Raw genomic sequence first — 16,813 nt, 5'->3', positions numbered from 1 at the left:
ATTTCAGCTCTACTTGAATGTATTAGTTGTGATTCTTTGGGTGCAAGCCTTGAGTCTACTCAGAAGTAAGTCTCATTTTAGACCATGGGGCTTACTCCCAAGAAAATGTTCTCAGGAAGGCAGCCTTCAGGCTCTTAATTCAGACTCTTTTAAGTTTGATAATGCTTGGATGATAACATTGTGTAGTTCAGATACTGTGTGGGAAATTTGTTAACAGGTGTCTGTTGTGTAGCATTTGAATATAGAATGAACTGGTGAGAAAGACATAAAATAGATAGTGTGTGTAAAGTGTTGTCAAGCTGCAGCTAACTCACAGTGACTCCATAAGGGTTTTCAAGGTAAGAGACATTGGTTGTGATCACACACACACAATAGTGCACTTTCTATCCACTTTCGGTGCACTTTCTAACTGGATTTTACCTTGTGACCTGGCAAAATCCAGTTGGAAAGTGCACTGAAAGTGGATTGATTGCAAGTGTGTGATTGCAACCAATATTCAGAGATTATTTGCCATTGTCTGCTTCCGCGTAGTGGCCCTGGACTTCCTTGGTGGTCTCCCATCCAAGTACTCCCCCGGGCTGAGCTCTCTTAACTTCGGAGACCTAATGGCCTTGGGTAGCCTAAGCCATCCGAGTCAAGCCAAAACAGGATTCAAAGGTACTTTAAAGACTAACAACATTTATTCCGGCATAAGTTTTAGAGAGCATCTGTTGCTATGGAGTAATTATTTCCATGTGTCAAAATACATCCAAAAACGTTTTGCTCAGAGATGGTCTCTGGAACTGGATGTTTCTGGAGATCCAGCTGCAGTTTACAGGAGTGTCCCGGAGCAAGCTAGATGGATGAAAATCTTAAAAATGATAGCGCATGCAAGCATCCGTGGGAATTGCTCCAAATTCCACCCCCCCCTAACTGCAAACCTTCACATCAGAACTGACTTGGGTGCGGAGAGAGAGTGAGAGCCAGAAAGGGGGCGGGGAGGCATTTAATAACATTTTCTAATCTTTGCCATTATGTCGAGGCCTGAATGCTCTTTCCTTTTATGTATTATCATTTCAGATGAAGGAGCCTTTTAAAAAGGAAAAAAGCTGGAACTAAAGACAAGAAGCAGCTTCCCTGCTCCTTCAGAATAATTAGAAAAGTTGGACAGGTGGCTGGTAGGGGGGAAAAGGGGCTGATAAATCCCAACCAAGCTCTAATGCCATTAAATGGCTTTAATGCTGCTTAATAAGATGGGCTTGTTTCAGTACTGGCCGGATTGTAAACAGCTGCACCTTTAAAGAAGCAGGGAGAACAAACAAAGCTTTGTTGTTGCCTTTCCTTTCCACTGTGCGGGATTTCTGTTCGGCACATGAGCGCACAGTTTCGGAAAGCTGCTCTGTGTGTGTGTGTGTGTTTTAGCAGCTAGTTTAAAGAAATCTAATCTTGAGTCTTCAGTCTGGAGAACTGTCAAGGCAGGGGTTTCGTGCTGGGAGTGGCCTGTGCAAATGAAATAGCTTCATTGTCTCCCCACCTCCAGCCCATAAAGCGATACATGTGGAAAGGTAGAGTCCTGACAACACTGTCTGTAACCAGGGTGGCCAAATTGTGGCTCTTTCACACATATTGTGTGGCTCTCGAAACCCCCACCACCTCATCGTCCAGCTTGGAGAAGGCATTTAACGTTAAAATTGCTTTCTTTCCACCTCTCTCTCTCCTCCATCTATTTTCCTTCCTTCCTGTCTTGCAGCTCTCAAACATCAGATGTTCATGTCTTGTGGCTCTCAAACACCTGATGTTTATTTTATGTGGCTCTTATGTTAAGCAAGTTTGGCCACCCTGGTCTGTAATAGAGGAACAGATTTCAGAGGCAGACCTCACAGTTCTGTTACCTGGCTGAAGTACCATCACCTTGCTGTTCTATTTTGGCAATGCTAGACTTTCCTTGCAAGCAAGGCGGGGGATTGGTTGTGACATGGGAAGCTAGCATGATTAACAAAGATTAGCGAATGCTTCTAAGGGTTAGAGCAAGTGACATTTTGTTCAGCCTCACAGGAGCCCTGTCTGCAGCTGAGATTATTTCTTCTATGGAGGCTGGGAAGGTCCCTCAAGAGGAAAACACCTTAAGGACTAACAAAATTATATCTTGGTGTAAACTTTAGTGGACTAGAGCCTGTGTCTTGGGATGCTAGGGTTTGGGCTACGTCACCAGTCCACAGTTTCATTCAGTGGACTAAATGCTGTCTCCTTCTGTTTCAAATGTTGCTGGATTTGTATTTACAGGGCCTTTTTTGTAGAGAAAGCCCAGCAGGAACTCATTTTCATATTAGGCGTTCCTGCTCAAAAAAAGCCCTGTGTATTTATATATTTAAAGTTGCAAGCAGCACTGACGGCTTAGAGAGATGTGACAGTAATATATAACTCTTCATTAAATGTGAGATAGAGACAGATTTATTGATGACTGTGCTGGGGCTGAAGAAGAAATTGGATTTATATCCCATCCTCCACTCTGAATCTCAGATTCTCAGAGCTGCTCACAATCTCCTTTACCTTCCTCCCCCACAACAGACACCCTGTGAAGTGGGTGGGGCTGAGAGGGCTCTCCCAGAAGCTGCCCTTTCAAGGATAACTCTGTGACTGACCCAAGGCCATGCCAGCAGGTGCAAGTGGAGGACTGGGGAAATCAAACCCGGTTCTCCCAGATAAGAGTCCGCACACTTAACCACCGCACACTTAACCCATGTAGCTTCTCTGCCCTTCCTTTATACTACAAACTATCCATGAAAACATGAATTTTCCCAAGGAATTCTGCTGAAGAAGGGATTCAGATACTGCTGACTCATAAACTGGCAGAAGTGTCTTGAAACTCATACGTCAGCAGATCCTGTCTGAGTTTGAAGCTCAATCCCAATCCAGTGCTGCTTCCATATGAAGATGATGATTCCCTATGTAACTCATGTTGGAAGTTCCTGGTGCAATGCCTCTGTGTCTCATACCCTTAGAAGCAAGTGACCACAGAGTAGGCAGGGCAGGCAGGCACACAATAGGTAGGCTCCTTCTTGTTTATTCTCTGTTGTCACAGTCTCCCTTTGAAGTGTAGATGAGCACTCCTAGGGGAAAGCAATTTCCTTCCTTCCTTCCTTCCTTCCTTCCTTCCTTCCTTCCTTCCTTCCTTCCTTCCTTCCTTCCTTCCTTCCTTCCTTCCTTCCTTCCTTCCTTCCTTCCTTCCTGTAATGTGCTTTTACTGAGGGTAATCCAGATGACACAAAACATTGTGTCAGCTTTTGAATTCTATAGAAGTCTTTATTAGGCAGATGTTATAAACATTCTAAAAATGAAGGGGGGAGAGCTAATTTTCCAGGTTCCAAACTAGATAGTCATTTGATTTGTTGGAAAATCATGATTCTCAGAGGATTTCTAATAGTTTTGTTTTCAAACATGGTCAAGGCAAATTTTTAGAAATGGTCATGGTAGAAGAAGAGTTGGTGTTTATACCCCGTCCCTTGTTATCTGAAGGAGTCTCAAAGTGGCTTACAATCTCCTCTTCCTCTCCCCACAACAGGCAACCTGTGAGGTAGGTGGGGCTGAAAGAGCTCTGAGAGAACTGTGACTAACTCAAGGGCACCCTGCTGGCTGCATGTGGAAGAGTGGAGAATAAAACACAGTTTTCCAGATTAGAGTCTGCCTCTCTTAACCAATACGCTAAACTGGCTCTAATGGTCAGTGTCAAACTAGTACTCAGATGATCTTGAATAGACGTCTTATATATTTATAGCTGTTGTCTCTGCCTGTTACTATATTTTGGGTTATTGAGATCACACTTGTGCTGCAAATTCTGTACGAGGAACTCAATTCCTAAGAGCAGAGGGACTAGTGTGGGGCAGAAGCTAGGGTTGCCAACCTCCAGGTGATAGCTGGAGACCTGGGATTACAACTCATCTCCAGGTGACATTTTCTCTCACCTGGAGAAAATGGCTGCTTTGGAAGATGGACAGTATGGGCTCTATATTGGGAAAACCACTTTTATTGAAAGACTGCATGTGATTTTCCCCTATGAGCCAAATTGCACCCTACTCTCAGGACTGTTTCAGGGGGAGAAAACAATGTGTGAGGGAGTTTAAATTCCCTTTCCCCTCAATCTGAACTGTATCCCATGCATGGATAAAAGGAAGTACTTCTTCACCCAAAGGGTGATTAACACATGGAATTCATTGCCACAGGAGGTGGTGGCAGCTGCGAGCGTAGACACCTTCAAGAGGGGATTGGATAAACATATGGAGCAAAGGTCCATCAGTGGCTATTAGCCACAGCATATTGTTCGAACTCTCTGTCTGGGGCAGTGATGCTCTGTATTCTTGGTGCTTGGGGGGGGGGGGGGCAACAGTGGGAGGGTTTCTAGTGTCCTGACCCCACTGATGGACCTCCTGATGGCACCTGGGTTTTTTGGCCACTGTGTGACAGAGTGTTGGACTGGATGGGCTTGATTCAACATGGCTTCTCTTATGTTCTTATGTTCACTTGAGAACTGCACACCAGCTGGAGAATTTGTAGTACACACACCTGGCTGCCATGGCCCTGGGCGGAACAAGGCAACCCTATTAAGTTAAGATCCCCCACTCTCTCTGTGTGGATAAAGAGTAAACCTAGGCTTATCTCAGTGCTGTTATCCTCTGCCGTTCCTTTTCGGCACCTTCTGAACATTCGCCTTCAGCAGTGCCATTCTCAGACTTGCTCGCCGAGCAGCCACAGTGATGAATATGTATAACTCTCTTGCCTCATCCATTATTTACAAGACCTTCAAATATTTTTTAAGAAGTAGGCCAACCTGCTTGCAGATCTGAAAGACAGAGAATGGGGAGCAAATCTGGCAAACCAGACTTTCGGAAGGCAATGCAGGTTTGATGTCCTTCCACACACACACACACATACACGCACGCACTTCCATAGGAGCAGTTAGTTCCTTGTATACAAATTCACAAATTTTCTTTCCTTCCGCAAATGGAACAGCCTGATTTCTAGGCTGTTTCCTTCCAGTATCTGTACTTTTTTTTTTTTTGGAGATGCTGCACTTTGAATTCTCGAACATCAGTTGCTATGTTGTTTCTACAACAAGCAATAATTGCCGAGGGATGAGAAAAGCTATAACCAAGCTGTGAGCCAGAATTGTCTTACATTAATTGGTACCTGTGCCTGCAACACAATTCTCTAGGTGCGTGATGGCACATTAGAAAGGGTACACACATCCTGGACTGCCACTTGAGTTTTCCCCATACATGGCACAAATAAATCTGAGCCTTTAAAAAAAAAAAAATTGCAATGGAAAAGTCCCCCTGTTCAAAAGCAATTGGCTGAGCCTGAACAGCATCCGAATGACTTTCTCTGCCATGAATATGATAATTCAGATTAATGAAAATGAGTGTTCTTGTGACAATTACATTCTCCAGCTAATTGACTCCAGAAGATTGCCTGAAAATAGAAATCTAATGAGAAATGACAGGCTGTTTTGCATTTTTCATTGTGAGATTATCCAGATCCTAAAAATAGTTCGGGGGCATTCCTGGAAATGTGATTCACTCCTTGCTGCAATCAAAGCACGTCACCTCTGCCTGGATGAAAGAGCTGTCTCTTTGAAATTTAAAGTTCTAGTAAATATTGGCATTTATTGTGAGGTGAGGGGGAAGAAGAGAAGGAGGTCTGAATCATTTGGAGGTTCTAGTAAATATTGGCATCCATTGTGAGTGGGTGGGGCGTGGGACTAAGGCACCTAGGGGCTTAAACTTCTACCCTGTGCCATTTTCCCAAATTGAAACAGTCCCCTGGGGCAGGGGTGCTACAAGGGGAAACCCACATGTTCTCTGGGAATCAGGGGTGGAATTCTAGCAGGAGCTCCTTTGCATATTAGGCCACACCCCCTTGATGTGGCCAATCTTCTAAGAGCTTACAAGGCTCTATTTTGTAAGCTCTTGGAGGGCTGGCTACATCAAGGGAGTGTGGCCTAATATGCCCAGGAGCTCCTGCTAGAATTCTACCCTGCCAAGGATATATTGAGAGTTGCCCAACATCTCCTCCTGAGACTGCTCCAAGAGGGGCAAATGGCAGCCAGGGGGGTGGGCGGGAATGCAAAAGCTCCTCCTCCATGTGTGCTCTGACTGGGCAGAATCTAATCAGGTACCACATGTGTGGGAGAACCCACAGATCACATATGATGGTGGTAAACTGTCTGACACAGGGTGGAAACCTCAGCCACAACCTGGGTACGTTGTAATGTCTGAAGAAGCATTTATACATAGGTAGTATGGCACAGAAGCAGTCCCGTGGCACAGAGTGGTAAGCTGCAGTCCAAGCTCTCTGCTCACAACTTGAGTTTATCCCGCTGGAAGCTGGGTTCAGGTAGCTGGCTCAAGGTTGACTCAGCCTTCCATCCTTCCGAGGTCAGTAAAATGAGTACCCAGCTTGCTGGGGGAAAAGTGTAGATGACTGAGGAAGGCAATGGCAAACCACCCCATAAAAAGTCTGCCAAGGAAACGTTGTGATGTGATGTCACCCCATGGGTCGGTAACGACTTGGCGCTTGCACAGGGGACGACCTTCACCTTTTTAGTATGGCACAGATTATCTGGAATGATCAGAACAAGACAAACTTACACCAATTCAAACACATTTCCAGGTTGTGATACTTTGGTTGTTGAGGATTCCACTTACCGTCCGTGGGATTGCATTTATCTACTGTGGGGTTCTTCTTACTAAATTTCAGATCGACAGAAGAAAAGCTTCCTCTCCAACACACACATTTTAAGCACTTTCTCTTCCAGAGTGGGCATTTGGCAATCTCAGAGGTCAGACTGAAGGGCAGAGCAGACAATGAATACACAGTCCCTCAGAAAACTGACACCAACTAAAGCAATATTTATTTATTGGAGATATTTATGTCCCGCACTGTTTCCTTCAGCACAAGGCAACCAGAACAGTATGACTTTGCTATTTTAATCAATAGCCATTGCCTTCTTGGGGGGGTGGACTTCAAAATATCCCATTTATTTCATATATTTCGTTTTGACCCATTTGTTTACCAAATAAATAAATAAATGGGTTATTTATAAGAGGGTTCAAAGCGAAGCTGTCAAACTGAAGTCAACATGTGGGCTTTACCCATGAAACTGAAATGCCCCGGGAGGGAGGTGCTAGATGTACACCCGAACTGGTCTTCATTATTTATGAGTTAGCAAGGCAAAATATTGTTAAAGATTAATGAAGCTGTGCTAAAGTTTTGTGTTGCTGGGTGACAGCCCTGATGATTGGTTCATTTTTGGCGAAAGACATTGATGCTAAAGGGCTCTGCGTCATAACTTCCACCACCAAGCCATGCAGCAGAGGGGACTGGTGACTGTTAGACATTCCCTCAGTGACTGACTGAGGAAAGATGTCTCTATACTTGCTGGGGTTTGCATACTCCCAGATTCACCACTGAAGAAACCCTCAAAGTCTCAGCCTTCCGACAGGGAGCGTTTCATGAGAGGAGACACCAGGGCTATTTTTGAGCAGGAACACACAGGAACGCAGTTCCGGCTGGGGTGTGTGGCCTAATATGCAAATGAGTTCCTGTTGGGCTTTTTCTACCAAAAAGTCCAGCCCAAAACAGTGGTGGGATCAGGGGGTGTGGCCTAATATGCAAATGAGTTCTGGCTGGGGTTTTTCTACAAAAAAAGCCCTGGGAGATGCAAAGATAAGAATTATTGGAGGGTGCATTGAATCTATTTGTATTAAAAAGGAATCCTCCACATTGCTGAATGGCCACACCTTGCTGCTGGCCTGCTGTTCTTCTCAACTTCCATGCAGAAAGAGTGAGGCAGGAGGTGCAATTCCCTTTATATACGCACATGCACAGGCGCACTTACATACACAGAAAGAACTCCTTCCAAAAAGTAGCAAGAGAGTGGCAGCTCTAGGGGGACACCACAGCTAAGGTTGCCAACCTCCAGGTGGTGGCTGGAGATCTCTTGCTATCTAGGGTTGCCAGGTCTGTATTGGAAAATACCTGGAGACTTTGGGGACGCGTCTGGGAGAGAATGGGTTTTGAGGAGGGGAGGGGCCTCAGCAGGGTACAATATCATAGAGTCCACCCTTCAAATCAGCCATTTTCTCCAGGGGAGCTGATCTCTGGCAGCTGGAGATCAGCTGTAAAAGTAGATCTCCAGGCCCCACCTGGAGGCTGGCAAACCTATTACAACTGATCTCCAGGAACAGGTCAGTTCACCTGGAGAAAATGGCAGCTTTGGAAAGTCCCTCCCCTCCCCAAACCCTGCCCTCCCCAGGCTTCGCTCCCAGAAACTCCAGGTATTTCCCAACCCGGAGCTGGTAACCTTATTCTCAGCCAAAAAGAGGCTCCTGATCCTATTTTCACCATGGCTTTCTTTAGAGGGACTCAGAGGGTTGTACATAGTCCATCCTTTCTCATTCTCTTCCCTGTCCACTGACAGTAATGGCACTGGGCCAGTCATCTAGCAAAGCTTCCGATCTGTCAATGAAACATGGTTTTCTTATCACTACCAATTTTATTTTCTGTTTCCTAAACTATCTTTTGGTCTTCTTGTCCATTTACAATATGTCTCAAATCCTGTTTGTATGGTTTTATGTATTAAATTACGCACACATGCACACTTGCTTCCTGAATTTCAGAGCGGCAAACATGGTACTTTCATTCCATTCCATCTTCACAACATAAGAACATAAGAGAAGCCATGTTGGATCAGGCCAGTGGCTCATCCAGTCCAACACTCTGTGTCACACAGTGGCCAAAAAAACCAAGTGCCATCAGGAGGTCCACTAGTGGGGCTAGAAGCCCTCCCACTGTGCCCCCCCCAAGCACCAAGAATACAGAGCATCACTGCCCCAGACAGTTCCAAGAATATGCTGTGGCTAATAGCCATTGATGAACCTCTGCTCCATATTTTTATCCAAACCTCTCTTGAAGCTGGCTATGCTTGTAGCCGCCACCGCGTCCTGTGGCAGTGAATTCCCATGTTAATCACCCTTTGGGTGAAGTACTTCCTTTTATCCGTTCTAACCCGACTGCTCAGCAATTTCATTTAATGCCCACGAGTTCTTGTATTGTGAGAAAGAGAGAAAAGTACTTTTCTCTCTACTTTCTCCATCCCATGCATAATCTTTTAAACCTTTATCATGTCACCCCGCAGTTGACATTCCTCCAAGCTAAAGAGCCCCAAGCATTTTAACCTTTCTTCATAGGGAAAGTGTTCCAAACCTTTAATCATTCTAGTTGCCCTTTTCTGGACTTTTCCCAATGCAATAATATCCTTTTTGAGGTGTGGTGACCAGAACTGTACACAATATTCCAAATGAGTCCGCACCATTGATTTATGCAGGGGCATTATGATACTGGCTGATTTGTTTTCAAGTATCTTCCTAAAAATTCCCAGCATGGCGTTGGCCTTTTTTATTGCAATCGCACACTGTCTTGTAGACTTGCCAATCCTCAGGTCCCAGCGGGGGTTCTTCCGCTTTCCCAGGCTCCTTCCCACCCCCAGTCAGCTGGCCGGCAGGGGGAAGCCCCGCCCCTAGAGGACCATGTGCCTTTCCACCTCCAGAGGCTTCAGTCTCTGATTGAAAGGCTTCCTCTTGGGATGGTGTGTCTGTGTTACTTTGAAGAACGGGGGGTGGGGGTGGGAAGGGAAACGTCTGCTGAGCACTTCATTATTCCCTATGTGGAGATCGATTCTGATAGGGTATAATGGGGAATTGATCTGGAGGTTTTGGGGGCTCTGGGGGAGCTGTTTTTTGAGGGAGAGGCACCAAATTTTCAGTATAGTATCTAGTCCCTCTCCTCAAAGTACCCCCCAAGTTTCAAAATGATTGGACCAGGGGGTCCAATTCTATGAGCCCCAAAAGAAGGTGCCCCTATCCTTCATTATTTCCTGTGGAAGGAAGACATTTTATAAAAGGTGTGCTGTCCCTTTAAATGTGATGGCCAGAACTCCCTTGGAGTTCAATTATGCTTGCCATACCCTTGTTCCTGGCTCCTCCCCCAATGTCTCCTGGCTCCATCCCCAAAGTCCCCAGATATTTCTTGAATTGGACTTGGCAACCCTACTGTCTTGACATTTTCAGTGAGTTATCTACAACAACCCCAAGATCTCTCTCTTGGTCAGTTTCTGCCAGTTCACACCCCATCAACTTGTATTTGTAACAACACATCTGTGAAGTGGGTTAGTCTGAAAGATGATGGCTGCCCAAAGGCTACCCTGCAAACTACGGGGACTCCCTGGTCCTAATCCAGTACTCTAACCACGATGACATAAACTGCTGTGTTCTTAAGTATATACATGGCATTCTTTGTAGAAAAAGCCCAGCAGGAACTAATTTGCATATTAGGCCACACCCTCTGACATCACAAATGTTTCACACAGGGCTTTTTGTAGAAAAAAGCCTTGCAGGAACTCATTTGCATATTAGGCCATATCCCCTGACACCAAGCCAGCTGGAACTGTGTTATATATCTTCTATTTTGGTCAAAACAAGAATTAATGTTTATGGTCTTAGATGCCATATTTGTTAGCTGTAGGCAGAGGTGAAATTCTAGCAGGAGCTCCTTTGCATATTAGGCCACACACCCCTGATGTAGCCAATCCTGCAAGAGCTTACAAAAAAGAGCCTTGTAGGCTCTTGGAGGATTGGCTACATCAGGGTGTGTTTGGGATATTATGTAAAGGAGCTCCTGCTAGAATTCCACCCCTGGCTGTAGGTTCTTATATTCCTTTGCTATCTGACATCAAAATGGAAAATTCAAATAGTGTAATTTTAGATAATTAGATATATCGCAACTGGGCTTCAGAGAACATGTGGACAGTTGTAAGAACATAAGAGAAGCCATGTTGGATCAGGCCAATGGCCCATCCAGTCCAACACTCTGTGTCACACAGTGGTCAAAAAACCCCCAGGTGCCATCAGGAGGTCCATCAATGTATAGTTCTGTAGCAGTTTCTCCCCCACCCCCAGATGCAAAAGAGGAAGGGTCATAGATGCTCTAGAGCTCCCTCTTTGCTTGAGGAAGGCCCCTTATTCATTTGTCAACACTTCCAGTTGAAGGGTTCTCAAGTATCTCAAAGAAAGGCCTGAACTAGTTGGACCTACAGTCTCACTCACTGTAAAGCAGATTTATATGGAGTTATCCTGTTGTAAAGTTGAACAAAGCAGAAGTCAAGTAGACCTTTAAGACCAACCAATTTTTATTTAGAACGTAAGCTTTCGTGTGCTCTTAAGCACACTTCATCAGAAGAGGAATCCAGCACAGTGAGCAAAGCTTTGCTCACTGTGCTGGATTCCTCGTCTGATGAAGTGTGCTTAAGAGCACACGAAAGCTTACATTCTAAATAAAAATTGGTTGGTCTTAAAGGTGCAACTAGACTCCTGCTTTGTTCAACTGCTTCAGATCAACACGGCTGCCCACTTGGATCTACTTGATGGAAAGTGAAGGTCTGAGCTGTCTCCTGCCTCAGACCAGGAGGCTAACATAGATTTTGTTAGATCCAGGGGTCAGGACACAGAGTATCCTTTCCTTCCTGTTTTCTGATTCTATCCCTTTGAAGTAGAATGCTAGGCTTAGGAACCATATTTCCTTCCTTCCAGCTGGACACCTCTCTCTCTCATACACACACACACCCCTCTTCCAAGAGAGAACAATGCATGCAGGGCATGTTTCTCCTTCATCTATATTTATCCTAGTTAGTTGTCTTAGATTCCGACTAGCTTTTATTTTTACTGTCTAGAACAGGGGTGGCCAAACTTGCTTAACATAAGGGCCACATATAATAAATGTCAGAGAACTACAAGACAGGAAGGAATGGAAAGGAAAGGAAAGAAAGCAACTTCAACTTTAAATGCATTCTCCAAGACAATGACTGGCTTGGCTTGGAGAAGTGATTTAAAGAGAGGAATGTCTTCTCCAAGATGGCTGACAGGGTGGTGAGGGATTTGAGAGCCACACAACATGTGTGAAAGAGCCACATGTGGCTTCCAAGCCACAGTTTGGCCACCTTGATCTAAAATGGAGTTCCGTATAATAAAGGACTCTTACAGTGCAATCCTAAGGAGAGTTACTCCAGTCTAAGCCTATTTGTTTCAATGGGCTTAGAACGGTGTAACTCTCCTTAGGATTGCACTGTTAGTAGTTTTATAAATCTGTCTACTGGCTCTGTGTAACTTTGTGAGCTTGCTAGCACACTCAGCACCTAAGCTTTGCTGCGCTTTTATATAGATCAGGGGTGTCAAACTCATAACATAAATTAGATCTCATTGAGGTCTGACATAAATTAGAGGTCTGACATAAATTAGACCTCATTGAGCCAAGTCATGTTCGGTTGGGCCGAGCCATGTTGGCCCAGGCCATGTGTGTACCTATTTAAGATTAGGTAGCAGATATATAAATCTTATAAAGAACACAGGCAAAGACAAATATATATTATTAAAAACTTAAAGCGTTAGCACTCATTGGTCTTAAACAGGGGTGGCCAACGGTAGCTCTCCAGATGTTTTTTGCCTACAACTCCTATCATCCCCAGCCAGCATGGCCAATGGCTGGGGATGATGGGAGTTGTAGGCAAAAAACATCTGGAGAGCTACTGTTGGCCATCCCTGGTCTTAAAGATGCTTTCTTATACGTTTGGTTATGAAAAAAAGACATTTGTTATGAAGTATGACAGCAGTATGATTTATAACTGCAATTTTCTATTTTTGTATATGTTCTTTAATGTTAAGGTGAATACCGGTATGTTAGAGTATTTTGCTTTATTTGCTTCCTAATATTATGTCTGTAAAATTGAAAAATGTATGCTTTCTTCGTATTTCTCCCATGGGATCCAGGGAACTGGCCAAGGAAAGCTCTGGCTCTTTCCTTCCTTCCCCAGGGAACTGGTGGGGAGCCTCAGCCAATAAAAGGAAGAGAGGCTTGGCTCAGTAGCTCTGCTGTGCAACTGAGAGAGCCTGGCAAAGCAAACTGTTGTCCCCCCCCCCTTCCTCCCAATGGAGAAAGTAGAGACTTTGCTCTGTAGTTCCTGTGCGATTGAGCAAGCCTTGCAAAGCAAGCTGTTATGCAGAGGGAAGCAAGAGAGAGGGAGAAGGAAGCAGATGACAGCCAGTTGCTCAGGGGCCTGATTTGCCCCCCAAACGGCATGTTTGACATCCCTGAGGTGATTCCTGGCTGTATCAAAACCAGTGGATCCAACATGAACTAGGTGGACCCATGATCTCAGTCACCGTAAAGCAGCTTTATGTGGACAGTCATCCTCTTTGAAATGTATGCACCCCCTTTCATTACTAGTGAAACATACTGGTGCGCATGTATGTTTTAAAGTATGCTATTTGCCCAGTGGGAATTAGGGTTTTAAATGCTCTCTTTCTGTTCTTTCTGAGTCATGGTTCCATAATTCTTAAACATCACAATATTTTTTCATTGCCATAGTGACTGCTTGTTTTTTTTTTTTAAAGTGAAGTTGAGTTTCACTGAAGCCAGATCATCCACTTCCAAGGGCTGCAGTCTGGCTCATTTTATTTGTATTTACGTCAAGCTTTGATTCTCAGCCATAGTGCTTCTTCCATCACCTTTCTTAATGAGTCTAAATAAGAACATAAGAGAAGCCATGTTGGATCAGGCCAATGGCCCATCCAGTCCAACACTCTGTGTCACACAGTGGCAAAAAATTTTATATATACACACACACTGTGGCTAATAGCCACTGATGGACCTCTGCTCCATATTTTTATCTAAACCCCTCTTGAAGGTGGCTATACTTGTGGCCGCCACCACCTCCTGTGGCAGTGAATTCCACATGTTAATCACCCTTTGGGTGAAGAAGTACTTCCTTTTATCCGTTTTAACCTGTCTGCTCAGCAATTTCATCGAATGCCCACGAGTTCTTGTATTGTGAGAAAGGGAGAAAAGTACTTCTTTCTCTACTTTCTCCATCCCATGCATTATCTTGTAAACCTCTATCATGTCACCCCGCAGTCGACATTTCTCCAAGCTAGAGTCCCAAGTGTTTCAACCTTTCTTCATAGGGAAAGTGCTCCAGCCCTTTAATCATTCTAGTTGCCCTTTTCTGGACTTTCTCCAATGCTATAATATCCTTTTTGAGGTGCGGTGACCAGAACTGCACACAGTACTCCAAATGAGACCGCACCATCGATTTATACAGGGGCATTATGATACTGGCTGATTTGTTTTCAATTCCCTTCCTAATAATTCCCAGCATGGTGTTGGCCTTTTTTATTGCAAACGCACACTGTCTTGACATTTTCAGCGAGTTATCTACCACGACCCCAAGATCTCTCTCTTGGTCAGTCTCTGCCAGTTCACACCCCATCAACTTGTATTTGTAGCTGGGATTCTTGGCCCCAATGTGCATTACTTTGCACTTGGCCACATTGAACCTCATCTGCCACGTTGACGCCCACTCACCCAGCCTCAACAGATCCCTTTGGAGTTCCTCACAATCCTCTCTGGTTCTCACCACCTAAATAGTTCAGAGGATACTATTTGTTGGAACTCTCTTAGCAATCTTCACACACAGTCACAGTTCTCTCACTCACTGCCGTTAAGTGGCAGTAGAGATGAACCCCACCCAAGATATGCTTTGGCCTCCTAATTTCTAGTTATGTACTCTAGACAAGGCTTCTATTTCATGCTGCTGTAGCCAGGAGAAGAATAATCTTAAAAAAACAACTGTCAGGTGATATCAGTTCCCTCTAGGAATCACTGGAAACTCTATGAGAGTATGGTAATTCCTAGAGAGGTGTGAAATCACTTCCAGGTTTTTTCCTGGAAGTGACATCATGTCATTCTCAATCATGGCCCCCCACCATGTAAGCACCCCCCTTGTCTCCCTCTGGTTGCCAGGGAATGTCTGGCAATCTTATCGCTAGACCATTGATCCCCAAAATGACATTGATGTGTCCCCTGGTGAACATTTATTACATCATCTAAGTATCTCTTCCATAAATAAGGGCTAGTCCTGACATTCCTCTATCTCACTGGAGCAGGAGATACTTAAGATTTCCTCAAAATGCATCACTTTTGGGCTCAGTAGGGAGCACCTGTTTAGAAACTGTTGTTTCCATCATGGGACAGGTCTTGCCTTCAAACATTTTGTCTTGCCTTCCTCACAGAAGTCTTTTTGTGAGTGGTCATACTGCCCATGGCAACCATTTTGGAGTAGTGCCTTCTTCCTTTTCTCAGAATTCTAAAAGTGCCCACAAGCTCAACAAGTTAGGTGACAACTGCTGTAGATCAATCAGGTTGCAAGCTCAGTGCTGGTATCCAGAAAGAACTTTTGGGAGTGGGGACAAGTTAATTGGCATTGCTCCAACATTGCAATGTCACTACTAGTGTGAACTCAAAAGCAATATCATTGCACCCAAGATGATGCCCTACTATTCTGGTGGAATCCTAGAGCAGTGCCCTGATGCAATGATGTCACTTCCAGGTGGGATAGAAATATAATAAATAAGTAAATAAATAAGATTTATTAATCACTCTATCCCAGTTTGCAGCAGGCCCTGTGTGATGTACAAAACAGGCATTCTGCCATAAAACAAACATTTAATTTTTCATATAGAGCAGGGGTGTCAAATATCCAGCCTATGGACCAGAACCAGCCCTTCCAGGGCTTTAATCAGACCCCCAGGGCTATTTTCTCCCCCCTCCTGTCCTCACCATCTGAAGCTCCCAGGCTGATGAAGTTCCCTGCTCTTTCAATATCCTGCATTTTTTTTAAAAATGTGTTTTGTATATGGACTTCTGGTTTCATTTAACAATGTTCCTGCCTGGCTCATTGGAGCCATGAGGACTGAGCTGGGGGACTCAGGAACACTGGGCAGTAGGATCCAAATCCCTGCTGCCCTGATCCAATCAGAGGCCCCCTGCTGGTTCGAATGACCCAATGGCATTCTAGCGCGGGAACCCAGGACTGTGTAAAGTTGGCCCCGTTGACCCAGTACAGCAGTCTTCTTTAGCTACTAGTTACCGTGCTGTAACTCAATAGCAACCATGCAACTCAACAGCAACCATGTCTCCTCTATGTGTTGAACCCACTATATTATACAATGAATCCCCTCCACAGTCAAATATGCCTTCCTTCCTTCCTTCCTTCCTTCCTTCCTTCCTTCCTTCCTTCCTTCCTTCCTTCCTTCCTTCCTTCCTTCCTTCCTTCCTTCCTTCCTTCCTTTCTTTTTCTTTCTTTCTTTCTTTCTTTCTTTCTTTCTTTCTTTCTTTCTTTCTTTCTTTCTTTCTTTCTTTCTTTCTTTCTTTCTTTCTTTCTTTCTCATTTTGATTCTCTCTGCTGCTAACACAAAACATCTCTTTCAGTCATATTAAACAAATCACATGACTAACCATTATGAGGCAAATTAAGAATAATCATAACTGAAACAAAATGGTGAACATTTTGAGGCTTCCAGATCAGCTCCCTTGATTTAAAAGGTTCCAGTAAGGATCAGGGTGTCATTTCGGTAGCAGTGGGGGCAAAAAGCTCTGAATATAAATTGGAAAGATTCATAACAAAGTTCAAAAGCCTTCTTATGGATGTATTCAAGACTGAAATTGCAAAAGAAAAAATAATCCCAGTGTGTTTGAATTGCATTAGTTATGAATACTTTTGATATCTCATTATAGCTAGAGCAGTGTTCTCAACTACAGGGCAGTCGCTTAATTTTTTTTAATGAAGGCATCTGTGTTTTTGACACGCGCAGCTAGCATGTAGGCTTACTTAGCTGTTTAGTTGTGTGTAGTTCTGTGCAGAACTAGAGAGCAAGCAGGCCAGTAGATG

General features: G+C 44.3%; 1 protein-coding gene across 5 annotated transcripts in view; it reads left to right on the top strand.

Annotated features, from left to right (window-relative positions):
• The window catches only part of EML1 (EMAP like 1), a 216,436-nt gene that overhangs the window by 57,116 nt on the left and 142,507 nt on the right, over positions 1-16,813 (top strand). The window lies entirely within an intron of this gene.

The sequence above is a fragment of the Heteronotia binoei genome, chromosome 21 (genome assembly GCF_032191835.1).
Source record: "Heteronotia binoei isolate CCM8104 ecotype False Entrance Well chromosome 21, APGP_CSIRO_Hbin_v1, whole genome shotgun sequence".
NCBI lineage: Eukaryota > Metazoa > Chordata > Lepidosauria > Squamata > Gekkonidae > Heteronotia > Heteronotia binoei.
This window is presented reverse-complemented; position numbering and strand designations above follow the sequence as displayed.